Here is a 22,037-nt window from a genome sequence, read left to right as displayed (position 1 = left end):
ATAGATATTCCCCTCTTTTGTCCCCTCAGGAAGACAATTCAGACCTATATTCTACAGGGCTCTTTGGAGAAGCCCTTGAAGGGTCTAACCAGTTGCCTATAGTGGTGATTAGCTCGATAATCTACACTTGGGGTGTTTTCCCCTTTTTTCCTTGTTTTCTCTTCTAAGACTCTTACTTCTCTTCCTTGGAACAACTTTCCCCAAAAAGCTGGCTGCCAGTATGCCCTTACCCAAGATTCTGTGGGTTCTTATGGAGAGAGGAGCGAATTACCTCAACTCAGAATGTTTTTTAGTTATTTAGCTATGGTAAGTGGCCCTTGACCCAGACCTCTCAAGGGTTAGAAGTAATATAATTTTCTTTTTTAATTCTGTGTTCTTTATCCAGGAGAACAAGGTTGGGTAGGACAGGGCAAAATGTACACAATTAAAGGAAAATGTTAGTTTAAGATAAATCATAAGATCTTTCCCCCCTAATTGTTTCATAAATGTCATAATGGTTGTCTTTTTAAAATTACTTAAAAGAATAAGGATCAAAACAAGGTCTATATAGTCTGATTGCTTTATGTATCTCTTTGGTATTTTTAAATCTAAAGTTTCTATGCATTTCTCTTCTTTCTTTTTATGGAAAAAAAACAAAACTGCTTGTACTACTGAGTTTCCCACAGTATGGATTTTTGCCAATTCCAGTTCTACAATGTTTCCTGTAAATTGGTAGCTGTACTCAGGATGTGGTTAAATTTGAGTTCCATACTTTTTTTGCAAGAATATTCCTTTGGGAATATTTCCTTTAGCAGCCATTGGTGATCATTGATTCATTAGGAGTTGCATATTGGTGATATTCTACCATTCCACCTTCATAAGTTAGCTGAAATATTCTTAAAAAAAAAATTGACACTATTTGGCTGCTCAGTAGTATGACTCATACAGGAAAGGCAGGTACATGCATGCTAAGTCACTTCAGTCGTGTCCGACTCTTTGAGACCCAATGGATTGTATAGCCTGCCATGCTCCTCTGTCCATGGGATTCTGCAGGCAAGAACACCATCATGGGTTGCCGTGCCCTCCTCCACGGATCTTTCTGACCCAGGGATCAAACCCGCATCTCTTATGTCTCCTGCATAGGCAGGCAGTTTACCACTGAAGCCACATGGGAAGCTCAGGAAAGGCAGGATAAACATTTAATTCTTTTCCATTAATACCAGCTTTTAAGCCATGATAACCCAAGTGATTCCCCAACTGCTCAAGTGCTTTCACATCTCTTGGCCCCATAAACTCTAGAACTCACAGATGAGATCATGAAATTAAAACCAGTAATACTGAGGCTCTGTTGAGAATGGAAACCACCATCCCCCCAGGGTTCCCTGAGTGTGGGACACCTGCATATCCATCATTTGTACATCCTCAGGAACCTTAAGAGGTAATAGTGAAGTTGATTGTGGAGGTGAGGAAATGCAGGTCAGGGTCTCTCTGACCCTGAAGTCTGTGTTGTGGTTTGTTTTATAGTATCACACGCACTGCAGGAGATTAGAAGTGCACAAATATAATTTTAATTTTCAAGCATGGGAAAAAGATACATCCTACTACTAGGGTGACCTTGAAGCAGATCCCAGGTGTGAGTGGTTTGTGATCATCTCCCAAATCCATGTGTTTTCCAGGGCTTGACTGGGGAATTTAGGACACACTGTTTCAGACAATTCTTTTTTTTTTTTTTAATAGCATCACTAAATCCAACGTGTTTTCTTCCCACTGACACACTTACTGATTCTTCCAGTGTGCTAAACATTGCACCTGGCCCTGAGGAGTATGAAGATGAAGAAAACAGGTCCCTGTCTTTGAAGACACAAATCTGCATGAGGAAACAGGCATGTAAACAGCAGTGGGAGGAAAGAGAGGTGCTGAAATGGAGACAGAGGTGTGATGGAAGTGATGCAGATGGCGGGGGACTAATTCTGTCTTAGGGTCCACTGAGGTCTGAGGAGACTCCTTATGTGAGGAGCAATCACTGTGATTATTTAACATTATTCAACATCTACCCCGTGTGAACCACTGTGCTGTGCACCTTTAAGGATTTGATTGTCTTTTGTGCATAGCTCTAACTCTCTCCACTGTTCTTGGTTTGGACATCTAAGTAGGCAGGAATCTAACACAACTTGCCCAGCTATTCTTGTGTTTTTCTCATTCCTTTATTAACTCCAGAAGACTTAAAGGAATTAATAAGCTTTACTTAAAATATTTTATCCTCCAAAACACCCATCATATACTCATGGTAGGTAATAAAAAGTAGGTGGCATAAATGGAGGAAAATCCAGGTGAGTAACTGCAATGACGACAATGATAATTACAACAGTATATTTATTAGCCTTTACTCTTTGCCTGGTACTGTTCTTGATAACTTAAGTTGTGTTAAACTCATTTGATCCTCCTAACACTTCTGTGAATGAGTCATGCTGAGCATTTACATCCTATTTAAGAACGGAGGGGAATTTATGAGGGAGACAGCAGGTAAGCCACAAAGGAAGTCAAAACACGTAAAGCCTTATTTTTTAAATTGAAATGTGCTTCTGAAAAAAAATCTTGGTCCCCACTTGTGATGACTAACTTCTCATACTAAAAAAATATTGTCCATGTCCTGTCCTCTTTTTTATTCTAGCTTAAACATGAAAACCAGTCCTGGTTCCATGTGTGCCGACTGACACATTGCCATTTTCCAAAACCAGGATGTAGCGCACCAATAGAGAGGTGTGAGGCCTCTGTGAACGATCAATGTCCTGGGTACTGACTTCTGTTCAATCAGGGTCTGGCAGGTCCGATCAGTGAGGCAGTAAGTCTGGACACAAGGCCACGCCAAGCAAATGGGAATCCCAATCAGGGGACAGCCCTGCAGGCGTGCTGGATGGGCACGCTTGGCCAGGCTTCCATTTTCTCCAGCTGGAATGGACCATTTTTACCACTTGGGGTCTTTGATCTTCTCAGAAGTAACCTGTCTCGGCTTCAGCCATTTCAAGCCTCCACAACTCAACTTACCTAGCATCACCCTGGGCAAAGCACTCAGCCAATTCTCAGTAAGTGTGAGGTTGAGCAGGCTCATTTTGTCAAATTAAACTTCAAAGATAAGTTAGTAACTCCCACAAAGTTTGCACACCTTGGAATTTTATCTAAAGCATACTTGTAATTGCCTTTCCCTTCTTTCATGCTTCATCTGAGAACTTCAAGATAGAAGGGAAAATCTCTAATGCTGAGCCACTGAATCACTCAGACATGTGAGCTGGCCACAGAACAAACACAGTGACCAGAGCAGACATTAGTACATGAACTCAATGATAAGGGTTTTGTGTTTTCAAGCAGTTCCCTGAGTAAAATATCTTTTTCTTGAGACAAATGACATTGGAAAGACAATATAGGTGGTCATGTATACTGTACTAAGAGAAAGGAGAGCTGGAGTCTCTCTTCAGCTCAGCCTTCAACTTGGGCATGTGACCTAGCACTTTAGTTTCTTCATCTAATAATGGGACATAGACTATGGCACATAGATGAAATCTTCCACAGAAACCCAATTCAAAAAACATTCACTTGTAGTGTTTTATTTAAATTTTTGATAATTTTTATAAAGACAATCAGTGGGATATAAGTTAATTTTGACCATAGTATCCAAATAGTAAAGTTAGGTAAGGAACACATATCAACCAATACTATCTCTATTCATTCGGGGTTTTAAAATATTTAAATATACATTTTAAAAACACTTATACCTTTGGGAACTTTGTGGAACAGAGTTACAAACCAAGACCCTGTAGATTATTAAAGGGCCTCCTGTTTCAGAATTTCAATGATGGGACAAAACCCTCCAGTGCAAATACTGTACCTGATAGTTCTCTCCTATTTGCTATGAATGTGATCCTATATGGAGGGGATTCAAAAACAGGAAGGGGAAGCAACTATATATAATGTCATTATTCTCTGGACATGGCACAAGTATAAACAACTTAAATATCAGAACTTAATGTGAGAAGGTGAAAATTATATTAATAGGCAAAGATCTTAATAATAAAATACTAGCAAACCAAATCTAGTAATACACAAAAAGTATCTTATACCATGATCAAGTGATACTTATTCCAGGCATGCAAAGTTGGCTTATCATCCAAAATTAATCAGCCTAGTATACCATATTGGGCTTTCTGGGTAGCTCAGCTGGTAAAGAATCCACCTCCAATGCAGGAGACCTGGGTTCAATTCCTGGGTCAGGAAGTTCCCCTGGAGAAGGGATAGGCTACCCACTCCAGTATTCTTGCCTGGAGAATCCCCATGGACAGAGGAGCCTGGTGGGCTACAGTCCATGGGGTCACACAGAGTTGACTGCAACTAAGCACAACATAGCACAGTACGCCGTATGAATAGGTTAGGGTAAAAACATGTTCATCTCAATAGGCACAAGAAAAGCATTTGACAAAATCCAACATATCTTCATGATAAAACTATCAATAAACTAGAAGGAAATGTCCTCAACCTGATTAAGGGCATCTATAATCAACTCATTTTCAACAATGGTGCCAAGGTGACTCAGTGAGGGAAAGAATAAATGGTATTTTCATCAAATGTTGCTGGTATGTAAAACAATACATACCATTCATAAAAATTAATTCAAAATAGGTCATAGACTTAAATATAAGGGTTAAAACTATAAAGTTTCTAGAGGAAGACATAGGAGTAAATCTTCATGACCTTAGGTTAGACAGTGGTTCCCTAGATATGACATCAAAAGTATAATGGGCTAAAAAAAAAAAGACTGGGCTTCATAAAAAAATAAATAAATAAAACCTTTGTGCATCAAATGACACCATCAAGAAGTAAAAAGGCAACCCACAGAATGGAAAAAATAATTTAAAATCATATATTGGTAAGGGCCTTATACCCAAAATATGTAAAGAACTATTACAACTCAATAATAAAAAGACAAGTAACTCAATTAAATAATGGGCGAAGGACTTGAATACATATTTCTCTAAAGAGATACACAAATGTTCAACAAGCACATGAAGAAATGCTTAATATATTTAGTTATGGAGAAATGTAAGTCAGAATCATGATATCATTCCACACTGCCTAAAAGGGCCATAATTAAGAAATAAACAGACAATAACAAGTGTTGGTAAGGATGTGGAGAAGCTGGAATCTTCACACACTGCTGGTAGGAATATAAATGGTATAGCCACTTTGGAAAACAACTGGGCAGTTCCTCAAAATGCTAAAAATAGTCACCATGAGACCCAGGAATTCCACTCATAGGCAGATACCTAATGAAAATATATGTCCACACAACTTGTATTTCAATGTTCATAGCAGCATTATTCATAATAGTCCCCCAGTGGAAACAGACTAAATGTCCATCAACTGATAGCTAGATAAACAAAATATGGTGTATCTACATAGTGTTATTCAGGTGGGATTTCATTTGGCAATTAAAAAGGATAAAATACTGATACCTGCTACAACATGGATGAACCTTGAAAACATTATATACTAAGTAAGCAAGCCAGACACAAAATGCCACATATTGTATAATTCAATTTGTATGAAATGTCCAGAATAGGCAAACCCATAGAGACAGAAAATAGATTAGTGGCTGCCAGGGACAAGGACGGGAGGGGAGTGAGAAAAGAAAATGCCTCTGATAATGGGTGCAGGATTTCCTTTTGGAGTGTTGAAAATTGTTAAACTGCAACCTGCAGAGGGTGGAGTTCTCCGGCTTCTGAACTCTGTGCATTTCTATAACCCAAGAAAAGGGCAGCTTGCACATACCAGCTGTAGATTTTCAATTCCTGACTGAGAAAAAAAGCTAACATTGTTCCCCAAACAGGAAGAGATTTAAGGTGAAAGAGAATGCACTGAAATTGTAACAATGTTATTAATTCTGTTATTAACCACCAAACAGAGGCTTGCCATATGCCTGGAAAGTGTCTTGGTCTTTTGCAGAGATGATTCAAAATTCATGGGACTCTGGTTTCCTGAGCTTTCAGTTCAGCTCAGTTCAGTCGCTCAGTTGTGTCCGACTCTGCGACCCCATGAATCCCAGCACGCCAGGCCTCCCTGTCCATCACCAACTCCCGGAGTTTACTCAAACCCATGTCCATCGAGTCGGTGATGCCATCCAGCCATCTCATCCTCTGTCCTCCCCTTCTCCTCCTGCCCCCAATCCCTCCCAGCATCAGGATCTTTTCCAATGAGTCAACTCTTCGCATGAGGTGGCCAAAGTACTGGAGTTTCAGCTTTAAGTGTACTCAGTTTCTAAATGACTACTTTGCAATAAGATTCAGCTGTTCAGGCTGAGATTCCAAGAAGATGAAACTACTTTCTAGATGTTGCTAGAGCTGGTGAACCCAGATCTCTGTAGCCAGCCTTATAGATGCTCGCTGCAGACTTATGTCTGTTCCTCCCAACACACACACACATACACTTACTCATAGTCATCAAGGCCAGGCAAAGGACCTCCCTTCTTTCCCCAAGGACCCATTTCCAAGACTAGCTGCAGGCACAGGAAATAAAGTATGTTATTTCCCCTTAATTAACTTTTGGGATATGATTATAATAGTACACTGTCATTATAGTAAATTATAAAATGGTCATATCCAACATTGAGTACTTGCCATACCAGGCACTGTGCTGAGAAATTCACTCCAATTGCTTCATTTCTTCTCCTAACAACCCAATGAGGCAGATAGTATAACTCCTGCTACCAATTTGCACAGGAAGAACCTTGGGCTCAGAATGGCTAACACCAGTTATTGTTAACAATGGTTATTTAAAGTCACCCAGTGGCATCACTGGGGAACAAAAGTCTGTTTGGGTTTAACCCCTACACTAGATTATTCTTATACAAGATAGAATGTGTGAAATTCCTCACAGAACAACAAAAGAGGGACTCCTCTGGTGGTCCAGAGGTTGAGACTCCAGGCTTCCAAATCCCTGGTAGGGGAACTAGGATCTGCATTGTGAAGTCAAAAATAAATAAATAAAATAGGACAAAAGAAGTGCTTTGGGGATGAGATGAGGTCCAGTGTGTGGGCCATGTGAGAGAGGATGCTGCATATCCTAGGAAGAGTTGATAACCAAACTGTCCTGAATGGCGCCCTCCCATTGGAGCCTACTAATCACCCAGCTAAGACTCGCATAAGCTTCCAGACTTCCCTCTCCCTCACTTTCCTATATCTACCGTAACCAAGTCCTCTAGGTTATCTGTCCCCTCTGTTGCCTTCCATTCTTCCATTCACTAATTCAGAAATGGATTGAGCCCTAACCATGTGCCAGGACCATACCAGGCAGTAGGGGTGTGACAGTGAACAATCCAGAAGCAGCTCCTGGCCTCTTGAGTTCCGCTCCCACCTTTGTCCAGGCTCTTGTCCCACTCTCCAAGATTGTCAAAACAAATCCACCCATGCCTTTTGCTGTGGAAGTGCAGAGTCCTAACCACAGGACCACTAGGGAATTCCCACACAGTAGTTCTAATCACATCATTCAGAAACTTTTAGAGGTGGCCTACTTTCTCCAGTGTGGAGCCTTAGCCTGACAAAGATTTTTTGTAACCTGGATCATGTTACCTTAAAAGTGATGCTCCATTTAAACCAAATCATTCACCCTTTCCTTAAGGGTTGCATGAGTTTTCTCATCCCACTTACTAGCATAGAATGTTCACCAAAGCCCACTCTGCACTGGCTTTTATTTCTCAGTCCCCCTTCCAGAGCAGCTGAGGACTGAGTGGCAGGCTCTAGCCAGCAGAATCCCCCGTTGATGAAGTCCCCCTGCCCCACCAAGCCTTGGAACCTCAGACATTGCATAGGCAATACACTAAGCTGCTGAGATGTTCTGAATCTATTACTGAATGCAAGTTTATGTGCCAGAAACACAGTGAGACCAAGTAATATCAAAACCAAAATGTTGCAGTTTGGAGCAGAGAAAGGTTTATTGCAGGGCCATGCAAGAAGACAGGTGGCTCTTGCCTTAAAAACCCCAAACTCCCTGAAACCTTTCAGTAAAGCCTTTTTCTAGGAAAGGTGATGGAGGGGTGTGGTGAGTTGTAAACTTCGTGGAGTCACATCCTTTGTTCTAGAGGTCAGGTCACGAGGCTCCTGTCAACCTCCACCAAATTCACGAAACAAACGTAGTAAAGCACAGAAAAGCCTGGCGTGCTGCAGTCCACGGAGTCACAGAGTCGGACACGACTTAGCGACTGAACAAAAAATGTTATTCTCTGTTCTGAAAAGGAAGGGCGAGGTCCCAAGACTCAACTCTCTCCCTCTGATGCCCTGGCCCTGGCTAAGGCGGGGTGGGGAGGCAGGGGGGTAGGAGGGTAGGGTGTGTGTGTGTGTGGGGGGGGGGTGTCTCTGCTGGTGCCCTTCACCCTGCCCAGGAGTGTTCCTCCAGCACCCAGTCTTGGTTCCTCCTGCCAGCACCCTCAGGGCCAGGTCCCCAGACCCTGCTCGGCCATCATCACTGGGTGACCCGAACCCAGCCAGCCCCCAGGCTTGTCATTTAACCTGGAGAGAACCATTTGTATGGGATCAACAGGAATACCCATTCCAGCAAATACTCTTCAGGTCAGTTCCCGGATCCTGACGATCGCCCTTGGTTGAAAAGAGCCCCACCCACAGAGGTGGACCTGAAGTAACCATGTGCAAGGTCCTTGAAACTTAACCCTCACCTCCGGCCACTTACTAGGGATGGACAACTGATCTATGCTGGATCGAGATTTGAAACCTGAAAGGAGAGACTGAAGCTGGCTGAAGCTGGTACCTGAATGGCAGTGTCCACATACTCCAGTTGCTGAGGCCTCCACAGACTCGGACCTTTGCAGACCACCTCCGCCATTAGAAGGCCACCTCTGCCATTAGAAGGTGGAGGCAGAGACGCGGGAGAGGTTCCCAGGGCGGCAGGGCCGGGGACTCTGGAGCTACAGAGGACACCTCAGCCTGTCCTGGGACACCCAGCTCACACAAGGGCTCCCAGGCTAGAGGACCTGGAGGGTTGTGGGGAGAAGGCTGCCATCCACTTCCCACAGCACCCTCTGCCATGACGGTCACTGTGAGGGCGACCGTTGGGAAGCGAGCAGGACCTCTAACGGACACGCTCTGGGCCTCACGCTCAAGATCTCGCGAGAATTGTCGTGAGCTAACGGCTGCGCGCTGCCCCACCCATCTTATTAATATGTCTCCCTGCTACCGCAGGGCTAGCCCGCGCAGAGTCAATTCATGTCTTTGCGCCCGCTAGTCTCTCTACCTAGAGAGACCTTTCCCTTCTTGCTCCTCAGTTGAAATTCCTTAGTTTCTACTCCAGTATGGCCTCCCCTGGGGTGAAGGAGTGGCGGTGGTTTGTCATCCCCACCTCTGTACTCTCCGGGCACGACCACCTCTATTTCAGTCCAGAGAGGAGGCCATCTCTGCACCGTGATGTGCGGAGGCCGGGGCTGTGTTTGTTTAGTTAATTCTCTCTCCCACGGGGCTTAGTCTTGCGATTTGTGCTCAGGAGTAGTCAGTGAGCAGCAGACGGGAGTTAGGTCAGGGCGAAAACCATTTCCCCCCAGCCTCATTGTAACAATTGGAGGATGAAAATGAAAGCTTGACCCATCCCAACCTGGAGGCCACAGGGATTAGGGTTTCAGGTGAACAGGCAGCTGGGCGGTGTGGGGGCGGGGCGGGGGGGAGGGTGAGCACCGGCAGCACCTGATCATTGCCATCCCTCTTTCACAACTACGGGAAACCCTCAGCTTGTGCAGGATCTGGGGAGCTACTACTCAAGAACCTCTGCAGCTTCCAACTGTTTACCTCCTGGGTACCATGGCGATGGGAAATTGGTCGTCATGGCAACCCCATTATTGACAAGACGCTGCAACCGCGGGCAGATAGTGAATGAGGACAGGAAACGCATTAAACAAAGGAGCATCAAAGGCAAGAGGCACAAGCAGTCCTGGCCAAAGTCCCTGCTAAAGTGACTGAGATCTTGCAGAACTAGTCACCCAAAGAGCATCTAGTGACCCTCTCCTGGCATCCAGCACGCATCGAGGGCCCCATTTATGATGGAACAGAGGCGCCACATCCTCTAATTCTCCCACTAGTTCAGTGAAATCCTAACGCGTTTCCCTGACCCAGCAGAATTTTCAAGAATCCGAAACTTGGGTGTACAAGTTTAGAGCTAGTGGCTGTGACTGCGGTCTCCTCCCTTCTCCCGGCCTGACTTTCCAGAGCCCCATCCAGTGATTTCTCACTCAAGATGTCACCCCATGCCTAGACAACGATATCAGTTGTGAATTTTTATGAATGAAAGTGTGTGCGCGCGCGTGTGTGTGCAGGTTGGTAGGCTGGAGGGCAGGTCCAGAGAGACTGAACTCTTCCGGAGAGAGCCTGAATCCAGGTCCGGAGCTACTGCCCCAGTGTTGGGGGTACCAGGGAAGGTGCCGACCCCAGCTTCGCGCCTCTGGAAGGTTTAGGGAGGCGCGCCCACTATCACGCTGTCGGCTTTCCAAATGAGGAGTTGTGCCGGCGGAACTCCTCGCAGGCAGCCCTCCACCGCCGCGGAGACCACAGATCCGGGTTTTCTTTGCTGCTGCCCTCGTCATCCTCGGCCACATCCCGCGTCTAACTAGGGATACCCACTTCAGAATGACAACGTTTAAAGTCTCAGCAACAACAACAACAACAACAACAAAAAGTCTCAGCAACAGCATAAGATAAGGCAGCTGTGAATTGGGGGATTACACGGAGAGGAGAATGAATCGGCTCTTTCTCTGGTCGTCCAGCCCTTGCCCGGGAAGGCTGGAGCGCAATGGGTTGCTGGCCGCGCCTCTCGAGGACTGGGAGTGGGGGCGGCGGCTGAGCTGGGGAGAAAAGCCTGAGGATGAGGACAGAGAGCCGGTGTGATTATCCGCTTAGGGGATTGCTAAGGATCAGAGGACCCCCGCCCCTTCTTGCTCCTAAACGCTAAGCCCCTAAGGCCGGAGCAGCCAAGATCTCAGATTATGATTTTATCATTAAAAAAAAAAAAAAAGTGACTGCTCACTCCCCCAGAGAATTTTAATTCTTTGCCTCTTCCTCAGCCCACCTGTCTCCGGATCCTCAAGGCTGAGTAGGGTCCAGCGGAGGCAGCCCCCGACCCCGTCCGCGTTCCCCTTGGCTCCTGCTCCCTCCAAGTCGTGGTCACAACTTCCTCAGGAGCCGCGCACACTCGGGGAGACTCTGCGCGGGACCCCGATCTGGAGCCCGGGGAAAGAGGCGGCCACGAGCCTCTTCTAGGACGGACGGCCGTGAAGGCGGGGCGTCCGGGTACTCGGGATCTTGGGGAGGTGTCTTGGGGGTGGTGTCAGGTGGACATTCTTTTGCTGAAGGAGCCCAGGTTCTTCTGCCTCCAGCCTCGACGGCTCAGCCTGACTTGGCCCAGCGCGGCGGCTGCGGGACGTGAGTAGAAGGGGGTGCGATAGATTTAGGAAGCAGGGACGGCTTCTAGTCTGATTGCTGCTGGAAGGATGTGTGTGCCCGGGTGGGAGCAGAGCTGGCCCTTGCTTCTGCCCCTTTCTCCTGCCCCTTTCTCCCCTGTTTCAGCACCGGAGGCTGCGGAGAGCGCCGCGCCCACCCGAGGATCCCGCTACCCTAGTCCCTTGAGCGCATATCGTTAATCCATTTTCATACTGGAGTCTGCGTCCCCCGCGCACCTCCCAGCGCCCCAAGAATCACCAGCTCAAGAGCCCCTAAATTCCTTACCCCACCAAAGTTTGAGCTCGCCGCGGCGCGCCTGTGCCTGGCGGAGCGTCTCTTCTTCGCTCTGGACAGCAGCTCCCGCCTTGCTCGCTCCCACACGCTCCAGCCCCAGGACCCTCCTCCGCTCGCAGCGGAAGGAGCCGGTTGCCTCCCTCTCTCTGCAAAAGTCAGGTGAGGCTCCGCAGCCTCAAAGGCGGTCCCGGAAGAGGCCGAAGCCGCTCGATCGTATCGCGGTGCCCTCTGAGGCAAGAGGGGCGAGCCAGGAGCAAGCAAGCAGCAAGATCCGTCTGTCAAATCTGGACTCGCTCCTAACCGCGAATAGCCTTCTTGGACTCTTTCCTGGGATTTTGTTTTTTGTTTTAAAACTGGTAGCGTAATTCACACTGCATGAGGACACAACAGAGATCTGGGAGTTTGAAGTTTAAAGGTGGGAATATATATCCCATTAAACTCATTTACAATCTTAGGGGAGAGAGTTTTAGAAACAAATGTCTCTTGGGGATATGGTGTATTCTCTTTGCAGAGTTTTGATTTCCTTCTATCACACCAGACAACAGATTCCCTGAACCAAAAATTAAAACCCACCAGTCCAGCTGGTATTCATTGCCCACTATAGAGGCCAAAGGTGCTTAAACTCTTTTTGAAGAAAAAAACTTTTAGCAAAGCCTCCACATTTCTGCAAACTCACTTTCTCCACAGAAGGCATATATCTGACCCACACTTCAAGGATGAAGACCTAATCTCACCTCCCATTCACTCTCCAGTTCTGGATGAACCGGTCCCAGGGGGAGTCCAGCTTTCTTGTCTGGGACAAGAAGCCTCTGGGTTCCAGGTTCCATAAATTAACACCCTTACAGGAAGAAACTCTGAAGGAGCAGATTCCCCTCAGGAGCCTGAAAATCAGAGGCTTCTCTGAGGACTTGAAGTACATGGCATTTCCTGAACATTCCTATCAAACTATCTATTCATGGAGCAAACTCTTCAGAGGACAAGCTTCCAAGTTCATGCAGATTTGAAGGGAGAGATGAAGTGTATCCTATTCAATGGAGAAGTAACGAATTAGACATATGTACACATTTATCTTACGGAAGGGACACAAAGCCTAGAAAGAAACTCCCTTGAAAAGTCAGGCTAAATTGTTCAGATTCAAAGGATTCTGATTATAGGAAAACAAATGAATGGAAATGGTGAATCAATAAAACAAAGTTGAAGCAACAGAAGATGGAGAAGAGAGTGGGCTCCTGGAAGAAACCTGAATTTACCACAAGAGAAAAAAACAATTCATGAGACCATGGTCTCCTTAGCCCACAGAGTCTCCAACATACATCATTTACAGCAATTTTTTTTTTCACAGTCCTTATTATTGAGAAATGTTGCATTTCTTCTAATCCCTGTGATTTACCATACATGTAAGAGCTGTTTCCTGTTGGCTTGTCCTCAAGGAAGACAGGAAGCAGGTGGTTATCCTCTGTCACCCAAAAATATTTTAGAGCTTTTAGAAAAAAGAAAAAAAATATTTTAGAGCTTTTAAAGAAACTTGAATTCTGATTTTGGAGAAAGCAGTAGTAGTAGCTATCAGGAGACAAATTTTGAGGCATAATATGAAAAATACATGTGAACTTTGTTTTTGAAATGCAGACATTTCTAAGATCTGAAGAGGAAAACAAGATCTTACAAAATTGATCATAAGCTGGAGAAGTGCACTGAATCTGATGAAATAAAGTAGACCATCTACTATAGGAATGAGCACATAATTGGGCTATAGGGCATTATATGGGTGTTGATAATTTTTACTGAAGAACTTTTGGCACCTGAAAGATGGAAACAGATGAACTGAGACTGGGAATGAGTGGAAAGAGCCCACAGAAGATGTATCTGTGAATTTGCCTGGAAAGACATCTAGGAGCAAGATCTTTGGCTGCCGGGATAGAGGGTTCAGATTTGGCCCAAGACACACCGAGTGGGGTGGCCTCTGGGGATCTGTCCTATTGCTTAAGCTTCATCTGAGGTACAAGATGGTGTGTATGGATGGCATCTTTGTCAAGAGGCAGGACACAGTCAGCGCCAGGCAATCCCCAGCGAGCTAGTGGGATGGCCTCACAGGTCCATGGGATCCAGAGACCCAGCACAGGGATCTTCAGAAACCCAAAGCCTTCTGCCAGAAGAGGAAGACCAGAGTGCAAAGGGCCTGATGGAGACACCACTCCTTATTCTGATGGGGCAGGTGAGATTGGGAGAGGGGAAGACTAGGTGAATCCTTTGTTGTTGCAGTCTCGGTCAGGACTCACTAAAGCAATGAGAGAGGGTCTGTGGGGGAAAGGGTGGCACTTGGCCATCGGGACCTGAGTAAGGCTGGCCCCAGGGAAGGCTAGTGAGACCAGTTCTGTTCACCTGTCATTTCAGTGCCAGAGAAATGAAAGGATAAATACTAGCCATGCCCAGAAGGATTGAGTTAGAACATGAGCCTGGATAAGTGTGGCTTAAGGGACTCCCCAGTGATATGGAAAAGACCCAGATGCTGGGAAAGGTTGAGAGCAGGAAGAGAAGGGGGCGACAAAGGATGAGATGGTTGGATGGTGTCACTGACTCAATGGACATGAGTTTGAGCACACTCCAGGAGATAGTGAAGGACAGGGAGACCTGGTGTGCTGCAGTCCAAGGGGTAGCAAAAAGTCTTGGACACAACCAAGCAACTGAACAACAGCAGCGATATTTAGTTTTAATTGTTTTAAAATTTAAAAATGGTATAATTATGGTCTATATAGTCTTCTGGGATTTTTTTTCCCCAACCAATATTAAGATTCAGAGATGTTGTTGCTTGTAGCCATAGGTTTTTTCAGTTTCACTCTGTATATGTACAATTTATTTATTCTGTGTGCGTATGATGTACTTTCATTTTAAAAACTGGGAAGAGGAACTGAATTTTTGCTATTCCAATTATGTAAAATCTGCCCAGTCCAAACACTTCAGACATCCTGGGAATCTGATAATTACAGGCTGGTGTTAAAAGGCACATAATTTGTGCTCAAAGGTGGGCAACAAGGCAGCTGCTTCTGTTGGGGGCCATATGGTGCCCGTTATGTTAAAGAACACACAATCTGATAAACAGATAAGCCACACTAGCAGATGAGAAGTAGAAATGCAAACAGATAAGCCCACTTATCAGTAAGGAGAAGGTGTCCTACCCTGGCACATGGCCTAGATCCTTGGTGAATGATAAGGCAATTTGTAGGAGTGGCTTTTGGGAAATAAAATACTTACACAGAGGCAGACAAGGTTCACAGGAGAAGCAATGATGCATCAGTTTCCCCAGCAAAAATTCTCCTAGTCACTGTAAAATCACCTGGGGGAAAAACGCCTGAGGTAGGGAGAGGCAATTGTGTTTAGTTTTTTTTAAAAATTATTTTTATTAGTTGGAGGCTAATTACAATATTGTAGTGGTTTTTGTCATACGTTGACACGAATCAGCCATGGATTTACATGTATTCCCCATCCCGATACCCCCATTGGGGGGAGATGGATGAAACTGGAGCCCATTATACAGAGTGAAGTAAGCCAGAAAGATAAAGACCAATACAGTATACTAACGCATATATATGGAATTTAGAAAGATGGTAACGATAACCCTATATGCAAAACAGAAAAGAGACACAGATGTGTTAATTTTTAAGGCCCACTTTGCCTGCTTCCTTCTCAGACCATGAAGAAGACGACCTCTGTTTCCCTCACCTACCTGGCAGTTGGAAGAATAGAAGGAAAATAAATTAATGAAATGTGGAGTTACGAATTCTACCCAAATGTCATTATGAGTCCAAGGAGGTCCGTGGTGTGGTGGATCTAAGCTACTTTGTCCCAGGAGCCGCCCCCTTCAGGTCAGCCTTGCAGCCAGTGGGCAGGTAGGGGCTGCCGGAAAGGCCTGTGTGGGTGGGAGCCTTCTCACTCTGCACAAATCTCCTGTGTCTGACCACCAATGCCTGCAATTCCACTCTCAGAATTTCATCCTTTTATTTTAAAACTTTCTTTTAAAAATGCCAGTAACTCCAGGTGCTAGAATGTGGATAAAGAATTGAATAAAAAGTTCTGATAAGATTGAGGAGAGCATTTGATGATGCTGGAAACCAGTGAGGGTGGCATGGTGTGGATATCATGATGGGGGTGGGGGTGCGGGTGCTATCAGAGAGGGCCAGGGCCAGATGACAGACACTGAATACTGAGGGCAAACGTGGCCCCCATTACAAGCACGCCTGGTCCTGGCCTTGGAAAATCACTTGAATTTTCCTCTAAGACTAAAACCTTCCTTTTCCACCCAAACAGAAGGGCAATTACCTTTGTGATTGTAAAAGCTGACAAATGTATACAGAATGCAAGGCTGCTCGAGTGGATTGCAGCATGAATGCCATCACCGGCGCTCAGTAATAGATGTGAGTCGCCCTGGGGCTCAGTACTGCTCAGGACCACATTCTCATCAGGGCCTGGAGGAAACACGTGGATGTGTCCTGTACATTTCAGTATAGATTGAGTGTATGGCTAACATGCTTTCAGGAAATATGGCAAATAAGGGGTGTAAATCTGGATCCAAAAAATGCTTGAGAGCTTTCAGCGATGCGCTGAAAATACAGACCAAGAAAAAAAAAAACTAACAGGAACAAGGATAATGTTCTGCATCAGGGTCCTAAAAAATCAGCCGTCCCAGTACAGAAGAGGAGACATGGCTTAGCAGACCTCATTTAATATGATGCGAAGCATCAGGATGATGTGTTTCTACAGAATTAGCAAAAGTTAAGAATGCTGACTTAATAGAGAAGTAGATCACTAGAAAAGAGGTGAGGCTTGCTTAGAGCTGCTCATGTAAACCTACCTGGATTATTTTCAGTTTGGTTACCACATTTTAAAAAAGTGTTCCACAACCGAACTTCCCTGATGGTACAGTGGTCAAGAATCCTCCTGCCAGTGCAGGGAACATAGGTTCTATCCCTGGTCTGGGAGGATCCCACATGCCCCACAGAGCAGCTAAGCCCATGCACCGCAAGTACAGAGCCTGTGCTCTAGACCCCAGGAACGGCAACTATTGAGTCTATGCGGCAGCTGCTGAAGCCCACGAGCCTGTGCTCGGCAACAAGAGCAGCCACTGCGGTGAGGAGCCCGTGCATCACGACCAAGAGCGGCCGCTGCTCGCACAACCAGAGAAAGCCCAGGCAAAAGCGGTGGCACAGCCAAAAATATAGGTATTGCCCAATCGTACTATAATAAACTTTAAAAATCCATTTAATAAGTCAGTTCTACATTTTGTTGTGTCCTAGTTTTTCTTCACATACACATGTTCTCTATTATAGTCATAATAATGTGTAAATACAATTTCGTTATTCTGCTTTTAATTACCTTGAGGAATAGCTGCTATTTAGTTTCCAATGCTTTTCTGGTCACGGCCAAATTGTTTATCACTGGCCAGGATCATGGCCAAATGAATTACATAATCAATAGAATGATTTACACAGTTACTGATCTTTTTATGTACATTTAAATTATTTCCCACTTTTCAGTCTTTTAAATGATGGCCATAAGCACATGCATAGAATCTTTTCCTATTTTTGGTAATGATTTCCTTAGGTTATGTTCCCAGAAATAGGATTACTCCAGAGATGTAAATATCTGAATCCAAGAGAAGTTTTAGCAATTTCTATTGCTATCAATCATTTACCAGTTCCACCATTTTTTCACCCGTATTCTAGTTTTCAAATTTGATGCAGAAACTGTACCCTATTACAATTTTAATTTGCATCACAGTAAGACGTAGTAAAGTTGAACATTTTCTCATGTTTGTTTATTACTTGTGTTTCCTCTTGGTGAATTATCTATTCGTGTACTTGGCCCATTTACATTAAAGTTGATGCTTTTCCTTTCAGTTTTTATGAGCTTTTTGTGCAATACTGAGAGAAACTTCTCTCTGGTTTATTTGATGAAAATATTTCTCACGTTGGCTTGCCTTTGAGTTATAATATTTATTTTATAGACTTACAAAACATTTCCCACTGAGATTCATTCAATTCACTGAAATCCTAGAATGCATAATTCCACTATATATATGTTGCCTACTCCTTTTTTTTACGGTTTTACATGTTTTTATACTTAATATTAACATTTTAATACCACTGGACTTGTTCTGACATATAGCCAAGAATTTTACTTAAAATCTTTGAAACTTTGAGAATTAATGTGGAACTCAGGTTCTTCATCTATTAAAAAAATTTAAAAGCCACCTACTTCTCTCATTCCAAGATCCCTTAATAGACTAGAGTGGACAAATACATGATTGTTGAGGATACCCCCCACACTCGATTCTTCAACCACGCTGTATCAGTTACCAGTTCATTAGCTCTCAGCTCCCCAGTATTACCTGCTTCCCAGGGTAATATTAGGCATTTGTTTTGTGCAGAATGCAAGATGTTAAGCTGACTCCGTAGAGGGGGCAGGAAGAGACTCTTCCGCCTCTTCTGGCAGCTGCACCACTGGTCAGCAGAGAGGGCGTGAGAATGACCAGCGGTCTCGGCCCCATCCCCAGCCCCGCCCCCACTCATGCCTAAGCCACACGGCCCCTCGATGATGTCTCAGCTGCAGTCCTCCCTGGTGGTTGCCTTCCTGCAGCTCTCTCCGCATGGACACCTCGCGCCACCGCCCATCCTGCCTGTACTGGTGCTCCAACTCCATCTGCGTCCCTGCACCCTCACCCCCAGCTTTGTCTCCTGGGACTTTCGGTGCCGCAGCCCTCTGACACAAGCATCAGAGCTCTAGGTCTCCTCCCCACACCAGTGTCCTCACTTTCTTTGCACACCTGTGGGGCTTACCCCATCTGCATTCTGCAAGTTGCTTCCTGCTGGTCCAACAACTGCAGACCAGCTCAGGCCTATGCAAACCAGTGACCTTCTCTGCCACCCACTGGCCTGCGATTATGCCAGATCCAACACGGTCTAAATTCTAGCCTTGGGGAGGAGTGGCTCCATTCCAAGTTTGCCTTTCCTTGGTTACTCCCCTTCTGCCCTGGGGTGTCATGTAGATTCTCTCACATCTCATGGTTACTCTTTTATCATAGTTTAATGATTTTTATAGTAATCTCCTCCTGTTTAAATTATTGTGTGGTTTCTGCCTCTTGATTAGATCCAAATAGATATAGGGATATCTTTTATATTTTTATCTAGAGAAGAGGATCAGAAAATTTTTCTTAAATACTAACTGGATAGTAAGTATTCTAGGCTTTCAGGCTAGATGGTCTCTGTCACAAAATCCAACACTCATTCATATTAAAAAACAAAATAAAACCCCAAGACCAAAACTCTCAGAAAATTAGGAATAAGAGGAAACTTCCTCAAGTTGATAAAAGTCATCTTAGGAAAGCTTACAGTTAGAAAAGCTTACAGTTAAAATTACACTTAAATTTGAAGAGATCAGGAACAAAGCAAGGGTATTCACTTTCAGTCTGTCTATTAGTGTCTGTATTGAAAGTCCTAGCCAGTATAATACTGAAAAAAAGAATGAACAAGTGACATAAAGATGAGAAGAATGTAACTGTCATTAATCAAAGACAACATGATTGTGTATGCAGAAAATCCAATTTAATTTACAAAAATATTAGAACTAATAAGTAAACTTAATAAGATTGCAGGACACAAAATTAATGTACAAAACTCAATTGTACTTCTATATAATCTAGCAAAAAACAATAAAAATGAAAAATTTTAAAGTATTATTTATAATTGCACCATAGACATAATTCTTAATTCTATGTTAAGACTTATAAAATATTGCTAAGAAAAAGTAAAGCCCTAAATAAATGTAAATATATACCACGTCATGGCATATGTTTATGAAATCTCAATAATTTAAATATTTGCCCCCACATTAATCTATAGATTTTACACAGTCTCAATCAAAGCCTGTATGTGTGTGTGTGTGTGTGTGTGTGCGTGTATACAACTGAGTTTTTGATAAGTGTCAATGCAATTCAGTGTGGAAAAGAATTCATTTTTAAGAAATGTAGTAAAAAAGAAAAGGAAATGTAGTGAAAACATCAGGATGTGTATGAATAAAACAAATCTCAATTCCTATTTCACTCTACACAGGAAACTTAATTTGAGATGGATTATAGACAGACCTACATATGAAAGCTGCAATCAAATGCATAGAAACAAAAAAATCAGAATATTTTCATGATGTGCAGTAGGCAAAAATTTTTTAGACAAGACCAAAAGTTACTAACCATAAAAAAAAATAAATTATACTTCACCAAAAAGTTTCTTCTAATCAAAAGATACCATCAAGAAAATGAAAGGAAACAGTACTGTAACAAATTCAATAAAGGTTTTAAAATGGAAAAAAAGAAAATGAAAGGGATAGTCTACAAAATTAATTGTATGTGCTCTTCAATAACACACAGACTAACAGATGGGCAGACAGACAAGTAGACTGAGGGACTGTTTCTGATTAAAGACCACCAACAATAAATGATAACTAAAGGCAACATGATTTTGGTTTGGATCCCTGATTCCAGCAATTTTGCTGTCAAGGATGTCATGAGACAACCAATGAATTCTGAACAAGACTGTAGTTTAATAATAATTGTGTTAATAATACTTGTGTGTCACTGTTAATTTACTAATTTTGATAATTGTACTGTGGTTAAGTAAGAGGATGTTTTTGTATTTAGAAAACACTGAAGTATGAAATAAAGAAGTAACATCTCTGTTACTTAGTGTCAAATGGTTCGGAAAAAAGAATTAGCATGTGTGGGTATGTGAGAGAGAAAAAGTTGACATGGTGATTGATAAAATAACATTTATGGGTCCCAGGTGAAGGGTATATGGAAATTTTTTGGACTATTTTTGCAACTTTTCTCTAAGTCTTAAATTATTTCATAATATTTTAAAAGAAAATGCATAGACATTAAATATTCACAATACATATATCTGACAAAGGAGTTATTTCCAAAATATATAAAATTTATATAAACCAATAATAAAAAGACAACCCAATTAAAAAATGGGAAAAGTATTTGAACAGACATTTCACCAAAGAATATATAGGGATGACAAATATACAAATGAAAAGTACTCTGTCATTAGTAATCACATTACAAATTGGAATGTAAATTAAAACCACAGTGAAATACTACCTCACACCCATTAGAATGACTAATGAAAAAGTTAAAGTAAATATGGAGAGAATACAGAGAAACAAGCACACAGTTGGTGGGAATGTACAATGATGCATTTGTACTTTGGAAAACAACTTGACATTTTTTTATGATGTTAAAAGTACACCAACCTCATGATCCTGCATTTCCACTCTTAGATATCTTTTTCTCAAGAGAAATGAAAACATACATCATCAAAATGGTTTGTACACAAATGTTCATAGCAACTTTGTTAATAACAGGCCCAAACTGGAAATAAACCAAATGTTCATCAATACATGAAGGGATAAGCAGAGTGATTTACTCAAACATGGACCATTACTCAGGTCTACCTTACTTGATATGACGAGGTGGCCCCCACGGAATGGAGGTGTTTGAGAGCTGCTGATGAAGGGAACACGTTTTGCTTTGTCCCCCTTAGAGTTATGACACAAGGTAACAAGAAGTCACAGGCACCTAGAATTTCAACCCCTTGAGTGGAGGCTGAGCTGATGAAGTAAAGGTTTCCAGGGGAAGTGATTCAGAACCTCTGGGATGACTTCACGCAGTTTATTATTCACAAGATCAGAGTGACATTTAAATCATGCAGATGTACCCTGCTTATCTGTGAGTGGACACAGCACACATCGGCAGTGCCACAGAGCAATAAATAACACATGTTAGAGGAAACAAGGGTAGTTTACATTTCCATTTGACTCTTTGTGAAATGCGGCTTTTGAATGTGCCTTCTCTATTGAATTCCAATTTCTCACTAAGTAGCTGTATAAAGGAATTTATCTTTTTTCTTCTGCCTCTCCCCCACCTCCTTCCTTTCATTATTTTTCAGTCTTTCTCCTTCCTCTCCCTCCTCTTCACTGCTCTTCTCTGTTCCACCTCCTCCCTACTCTGGCTTGCACCTACCGTTTGGGGTGAGGGTACAACCACCATTTTCTCCTGCCAGGTGCGAATTCAAATCCTCCATGTGTTGCATGCTCCCACGGTTACCATGAATGCTTGTTTTGGTTGTGAAGGAGAATTAGGAGGCAGATTGTAGGAAGCAAATCTGGGAAGTTCTTGAGGGAATTTTGGATGCAGGAGTCTCCTCCCACCTGACCCCATTCCTCAAACCTGCC

General features: G+C 43.4%; 1 protein-coding gene and 1 long non-coding RNA gene across 6 annotated transcripts in view; one reads left to right on the top strand and one right to left on the bottom strand.

Moving 5' to 3' along the window:
• CNGA3 (cyclic nucleotide gated channel subunit alpha 3) overlaps positions 1-11,845 on the bottom strand; it is a 38,701-nt gene extending 26,856 nt beyond the window's left edge. For 3 of the 5 annotated variants that reach the window (XM_070474645.1, XM_070474648.1, XM_070474649.1), the window contains exon 1: positions 8,788-9,654. The gene's annotated coding sequence lies outside the window, so the exon portion shown is untranslated. Of the gene's footprint in view, positions 1-8,709; positions 9,655-11,744 lie in introns of those variants that run through there. The other 2 variants (XM_070474647.1, XM_070474646.1) reach the window with 2 other exon arrangements.
• Positions 11,846-11,851: 6 nt separating this feature from the next.
• On the top strand, positions 11,852-17,017 carry LOC139037636 (uncharacterized). The gene is made up of 2 exons (XR_011490512.1): positions 11,852-13,965; positions 15,439-17,017. It is a non-coding gene; the product is annotated as an uncharacterized lncRNA (long non-coding RNA).
• The last annotated feature ends 5,020 nt before the right edge of the window (positions 17,018-22,037 follow it).

Source organism: Odocoileus virginianus, chromosome 2, assembly GCF_023699985.2.
Source record: "Odocoileus virginianus isolate 20LAN1187 ecotype Illinois chromosome 2, Ovbor_1.2, whole genome shotgun sequence".
Lineage (NCBI taxonomy): Eukaryota > Metazoa > Chordata > Mammalia > Artiodactyla > Cervidae > Odocoileus > Odocoileus virginianus.
This window is presented reverse-complemented; position numbering and strand designations above follow the sequence as displayed.